Here is a 6,994-nt window from a genome sequence, read left to right as displayed (position 1 = left end):
ATATTTCTTTAAAAATAGATTAGAATTTAAATAACACTTTTTTAACCTAAAGACAACCATTTATGTACTTTGTTTCACTTAGCCACACTTAACCTTAAGAATCTCAGGTACAAAGGGAGATAATATCTTCCTCATTAAGAGGTCATAAAATGAATTATATATATGTATCTATGGATATATAACATATTTAAATGCTTCCTTATTTTCAGTGAATGTTTTAGAAGATGCTGAAGATTTCAGAATTTTAAAAGTTGATTTTTCTGTCATGATTAAGTTATTGTATCATAAAATTCCTGAAATATTACTATGGACACTTAAATTCATGTCCATAACAGAAAAAAATAAATAACATTAAATAATATGTCTTCTTGTTCTTTTGTGTGATTGTCTTGAAGATATATGACATGTTTGGACATATAATTAAAATATTCATGTAATCATGTCATATTGATATTATAGATATTCATATTAATATGTTTTTAAATTTTAATCTTTCATTTTGGTTTTTTACCTTGTATTCCTTTCTTACTTGTCTGTGGAATATTTCTCTAATTTATTTTCTAGTCTTGAATAATTTTACTTTTTTCTCTTTTTTCATTATACATAACAATCCAAGTTCCCACTCCTTCCCCTTCTCCCATTTTTTTTACTTACACTCCATCCATTCCACAGAGAGGGTAAGGCACATTGCTTTGGGGAAGGTCCAAGGCTCTTGTTACTATACCAAGACTGATCAAGGTATTCATCCTAAGAGAATATGTTCCCAAAAAGCCAGTACAAACAATAGAAATAAATCCTGTTGCCACTGCAGTGTCCTCTTAGTCTGTCCTAGCAATGCAACTGCAAACCACATTTAGAGGGACTAGTTTAGACCTATACTTGTTCCTTCCCTGTCTTACCAGAGTTGGTCACCTCCCATTAGCTCAGGTAGACTGTTTCAGTCAGTATCCCCATAATGGTCTTGACCTCTTTGCTCATATTCTCACTCCTCCTACTCTTCAACTGGACTTTGGGAGCTCATTCCATTGCTCCAATATGGGTCTCTGTCTCTGTTTCCATTAGTTTGGGATGAAGGTATTATGGCGATATTTAAGATATTCATCAGTCTGAGTACAGGGCAAGGCCAATTTGGGCACCCTCTTCTCTATTGTTTAGGGTCTTAGCTGGGGCCATCTTTGTGGATTCCTGGAATTTCTAGTCCCATAATGGCTCTCTCAAGGTATCTCTTCTTGCTCTCATCTCTGTCCTTTCTCCATCTGGACTATCCCATTCCTTCAATTTCTCCTCCCCTTCTCCTCTCCTCTTCCCCTTCCACCATCCTTTCTTCTCCCACCTCCATGCTCCCAATTTTGTGAGGCAATCTTGTCTATTTTGATTTACCAGGTGGATCCATATAGGTTTTTCTTAGGGTTCACCTTGTTACTTAGCTCCTCTAAGATCATGAACTGTAGGCTCAATATCCTTTGTTTAAAGCTAGTATCCACTTATGAGTGAGTACATACCATATTCATCTTTTTGGTGCTGGGTTAGCTCACTCAGAATAGTATTTTCTAGTTCCATCATTTGCATGCAAATTTTAAGATGTCACTGTTTTTTTACCACTGAATAGTACTCTAATTCCAGTTTTACATATTTCTTTTAAAGGATTATTTTAAGTCGCTTTAAAGTTGAAAGAATTGTCACAGTTATTTATGTCCAAGTGTATTTATGTTTTTATTCTAGTAAGATATTTTAAAAATAAAAGTCTCATGACATTAAAGCACTAATTGGCACTACACATAGTCCCTTTGTTGTATGTAGATACTGTTCATTTGTTAAAACTGGCAGAGAATTGGTGCGGGAGAATTGTCTGTATTCTGTTAATCATGTTTTAAATAAAAGCTGATTGGCCACGCAGGAACTATAGGCAGGTCAACCAGACAGGTAGTAGAAGTGGAGCAAAGAGAATAGGAGAATTCTAAGAAAGAGGAAGCCCATTCCTCCCATTCCTGCCCAGATCAAGGAAGAAGCAAAATGGAACCTGCCTGGCTGAGAAAAGGTACCAAGCCATGTAACTAACATAGATAAAAATTATGGGTTAATATATGAGATATGAGAGCTAATACACAGCCTGAGCTAATGGGCTAATCAATTTTTAACTTATGGAGATCTCTGTGTGATTTTCTTTGGGGCTAAACAGCTATGGGAACAGGGCAGGATAGAAACCCCAACAAGCCTGGCCCTCATGTTACAGAGAATAAGTCCTTGTTCAAAAATTTACCATAGTACTATATTTATTTACAATAAAAGACAAAGCTTAGAAAAACACCTCCTAAATAAAAGTTTCATTTTTTTTGCATTTAGATTTCTTAACTATTTTTCCAGCTCCTGTATCTTTTGTTTAATAGTGCATGACTTCTAGAAGTAGCATTATTTGTATATATGCAGAATATCTCTGTTCAAATACTTTCAAAAAGTTTATTTTTAATTAGCTCATAAAATAGTAGTTTTCTATGTGGCTTTTTAAAAAACAATTTTATTTATTTACTTATTTTACATTCTGGACACAGTTTCCCCTCCCTCCTCTTCTCCAAGTCCTCCCAGTGCCCCCTCTGTTTCCACTCCCCAATCCCCTCCTTCATTTCTGTTTAGGAAAGGGCAGGTCTCCCATGGTTATCAACAAAACATGACATATCGAGTAACAGTAAGATTAAGCACCTCCCCTTGTATTAAGACTGAGGGGCAAGGCAACCCAGTATGAAGAGTAGGGTTCCAAAAGTTTGTAAAAAAAAGTCAGAGACAGTCCCTGCTTCTGCTGTTAGAAGTTTTACAAGAGGACCAAACTATAAAACTGTCACATATATGCAGAGTGTCTAGGTCAGCTGCATGCAGGCTCCCTGGTTTTCAGTTCAGTCCCTCTGAGACCCTTGAGTCCAGGTTTGTTGATTCTGTGAGTTTTCTTAAGGTGTTCTTGACCCCTCTGGCTCTTACAATTTCTCCTCCTCTTCAGTAGGATTCCTCAAATCTGCCTAATATTTGGCTGTGGATCTGTATCTGTTTCCTTTAGTTGCTGGTTAAAGCCTCACTGATGACACCTGGTCCAGGCACCAGTCTAGTCACAGGAGATGGCCAGTTTAGGCTACATATCTGCTTTGCTAGGAGTTTAAGCTGGAATCTTCCTTATAGATTCCTGGGAGATTCTCTTGTGGCAGGTTATTGTTATACTAGGCTGTGAAATGCCCTGCCCCCCCTTTCTAGTAGTCTCTCAGTACTTTTCCACTTCTGCCATCCCCAAACCTGTTCATAACTGACAGTGGTTGGGGATGGGAACAAGAACAATTTGCATGGCTTTTTTTGTTTGTTTGTTTGGTTTTGGTTTTTCGAGACAGGGTTTCTTTGTAATAGCCCTGGCTGTCCTGGAACTCGTTTTGTAGACCAGGCTGGCCTTGAACTCACAGAGATCTGCCTACCTCTGCTTCCCTAGTGCTGGTATTAAAGGTGTGTGCCACCACTGCCTGGCTCTACATGGCTTTTTAAATGTAACTTTAGTATTGGCTAGCTATCCCTTACCCTCTCTTTACTAACCCCTTCTAAGCCCCAATTAAATTGTTGGATCCTCAGTGTTTTCCCACACATTTCATTTAAAGCCTATTCTCTCCCCGTACATAATGGCCTTTCTCCAGCATCCTGGCCTTTAGAGATACTCAAATTTAAATAAACAAAGCTAAGGTCTATCTATGAGAGGGGGCATATAGTTTTTTTTTTTCTTTCAAGGCCTGGGTTATTTTACTCAGTATATTTTTTTCAGTTACATTCATTGTCCTGCAAATTACATACTTACTTTACAACTGAATAAAACCTCTCTAAAATCTCTCTCTCTCCACACACCCACCCACCCCCATATACGTGTGTGTGTGTTTATACATGTATATATATATATATATCCCAGTTTCATTATTAATCTAACTATTGATGAACATCTAATCTAGTTTGATTTCATTTAAATTTTGTGACTATAGCCACTGTGAACATGGATATGCAAGTTCAGTGGACAGCCCCAAAATTGCATGGGTCACCCTGGGTACCCTACCAGCATAAGCAAAAAGGGGAACTCACCGAGATGAAGTCTATCCAGTCTGGCAGAGAGGATGCACAGGAAGGGTGTTTTCCAGTACATGACCCTGGACTCTGTGTCTGCGGGAAAATCAAACCCTTTTGGAGGGAAACCTCCATCTCTTAGGAAAAATTTTAAGACGAGCCTCTCCACCTATTCAAAATAACTGCAATTAGACCTGACTACACCAAATCATAGATGCCCATGTTTAATGAATGCAAAACTCCCGGGTTGTCGGGAATATGGCGGGAAAGGGGAGAGGAGGTGGGGATACAGGGAGAGATCATGCAAAACCTGTGACCATATGTTAACTAGCCTGTGAGAGTGGTCCTGACCCTTTCTGGAGAGGGGTCAGCACTTGCCAGGCTTCCCAGTGGTGGAATCTGAACCAAGGCAACTCTTAGGGGGAAGGGGCTTAGGATGGATGCCAGGGACTGGGGTGATGCCTCCAATCATCCTAGACTCCTTGGATATAGGAGTTTTAGAGGGCTGGGGTCTCACTTTTGAGCAAACATCCAACTACAGCCATCTGTAATTTGTTCATCAATGAGGAAGTTTAAAATAAAGGGAATGCCTGTTCCTGATTACTGCTTAACTGGGTACTGATTAACATTTAACTAGCAGGTATAGGCGAGAGGCCATCAGCAATTGTCATGCATCTCTAGAAACAAGTAGGTTTACAAAAAAAACAAACAACAACAACAAAAAAAGCACTCCTAAAACCAAGATTGTTTGGCAATGTTGACATTTATTCTTCAAAAGTGATCTTCATTTTATGTTTTTTTTTTAGCAAACTCCTCTTGTTGGATGGCTAGGGAAAGAAAAATACAAAAAGAAACATTAAAATGGATTTTTCTCTTTTTTTCTTTCTTTGTTTTTTGGTTTTCTTAAAATTAAGTTTCTTCTACAAAATAGCTTTACTAAGTCACTGAAGGCTGATAAACATCCCTTAGAATGCAAAAGCCCTAACCACTTATCCTCATAGTGAAGGTGTGTATGTATTAGAGCACCTAAAGACTTACAATAATCTATATATTCTCTCTATATAAAGTTTATATTTAAGTAATAGATTAAAATATTGTTATTGTACACAGAGTGTTCTAGGAATGAGAAGTAAGAATTTCCTTCAGTTTTATCCTTATACAACTAGGAAGTCCTTATACAACTAGGAAGTTTCATCTTTTTAGATGATTTTTGAATTCTTGACTTCTCAATTAAAGCTGACAAGACAAAAATGCCACTCAGCTTTTAAAAGTTCACTTTTAGTTTCTCCAGGAGGTTGTTATTCTGAAGAGCAAACTGATTCTTTGAATCTGGGAAGCTGGAACACATACAAACTCTAAACTTAGTCTTCCACCTTATTTTATAACTATTTCTAGAAAACCTAAACTACAGGTTGCACAAATTTTATGTATGAAAGCATAGATTGAAACTGGTGCATCCTGAAAATGTCTAATATTTACATTAAAATAAAACCTGGGCAAAATCGAGATTTATATAATGCCATATCCAATATTCCAAAATTAGCTTTAATGTAATTTTAGTAATTTTGTAAGAAGAAATGGATCTATGATACCATTACTACTACAAATTAGCATGCAAACCATGTACATTATCTAAGTAAAAAGACAACTACTTGATATTTTAATTGCTGCATTAATTATAATAATTCTCTTACTATTACTTAGGTTTTTGCAATTTTAATAGAGCATAGGTTTGTTAACTGACTATGCCAACTTTCAGCACTGTTCCTCTCAACTAGAAACCTCCATGACTTACTTTCCTTCAATGGAAGTGTATTTTTTTTCTTTAGTAATACTTTTCTTCAGTTTTGATCTGTCAAATCTTTCAACTTCTGACATATCCAGTTTGTCACTCATTTTGATTGAAACAACAACAACAACAACGAAAAGTGACCTACTAGAACTACGATCAGATTAGGAATAATAATTAAAAATTCATAAAAATTCAAAATATCAACAAATATTTTGCCCAGTGATTTTCAACAAGGAAACAACCAAACTTAGAAAGTCACGTTTTCTTAGGGTACTCTGATTGCAAAGCATTAGCACATTTCTGGTGGCAGCAAATAACAGCAGATGAAGATGCTCCAGAAACTAAGATACTCTAGAAACCCAGAGGAAAATAAAAGCCTGACTTTTAAATCTCAGCAAAGGTAAAATGAGACTATGAGCATCTTCACCTTCCAGTCAGTTACTTGGGAATGGTGGTGAGCATCACACACTGAAAGAGAGGCATACAACACTTTACTAATTTCTATTGAATGTCCAAAGTCAGTATATTAGAACACTGCAATAAGACGGGAGAGGGTTTAACCTAGTCATTGCCAATTGTAAATCTCATAATAAATCTCATAATCCCTTCTTACAAGAAAAACCTTAGTGATTGTGTAAAAGAAAAAGAAAAGTTACTATTTAAGATCAAGACTCAAAAGCTTTAGTAGAATGAGGAACGCCAAATACAGCTGAGTCCTATTTCCAAAGATAAGAAGGCAGAGCTCTTCAGCCCATGCGTGCTTCTAACTTAGAAGGGCTAGGACAAAATCTAGTGACCAGGGTAGACTAGAGAGCCCTCTACCCCACCCCACCCCCTAGCTCCGAAGCTTCCATGTCTCAAACCCTTTCAGTCAAGCGTATCCTAAGACCCTCTTTTACCAGGTGAACATCACCAGTCTCAAAGCTGAGGAAAATGGGATTCACACATTTATAACTGCAGGGTGGGGCAGGGTCATTTGTCTGAATTGTGCCATTTACAAATAACTTGTCACTGTCCAGTGCCCAGCTTAAGGGACAAAGGGATGAGAACCAAACCTAAATGATCGCCCCCTACTCACCTGTGCATACCTCAACTGTACTCCTGGCCTCTGTCCTTTCCTAGGAG

General features: G+C 37.4%; 1 pseudogene; it reads right to left on the bottom strand.

The window, feature by feature from the left end:
• Window positions 1-4,866: 4,866 nt before the first annotated feature.
• Window positions 4,867-5,973, bottom strand: LOC130868307 (thymosin beta-15A-like; annotated as a pseudogene).
• Window positions 5,974-6,994: the final 1,021 nt, after the last annotated feature.

Source organism: Chionomys nivalis, chromosome X, assembly GCF_950005125.1.
Source record: "Chionomys nivalis chromosome X, mChiNiv1.1, whole genome shotgun sequence".
Lineage (NCBI taxonomy): Eukaryota > Metazoa > Chordata > Mammalia > Rodentia > Cricetidae > Chionomys > Chionomys nivalis.
Note: the sequence above shows the minus strand (reverse complement) of the source record. Positions and strands in the feature narration are given on the sequence as shown.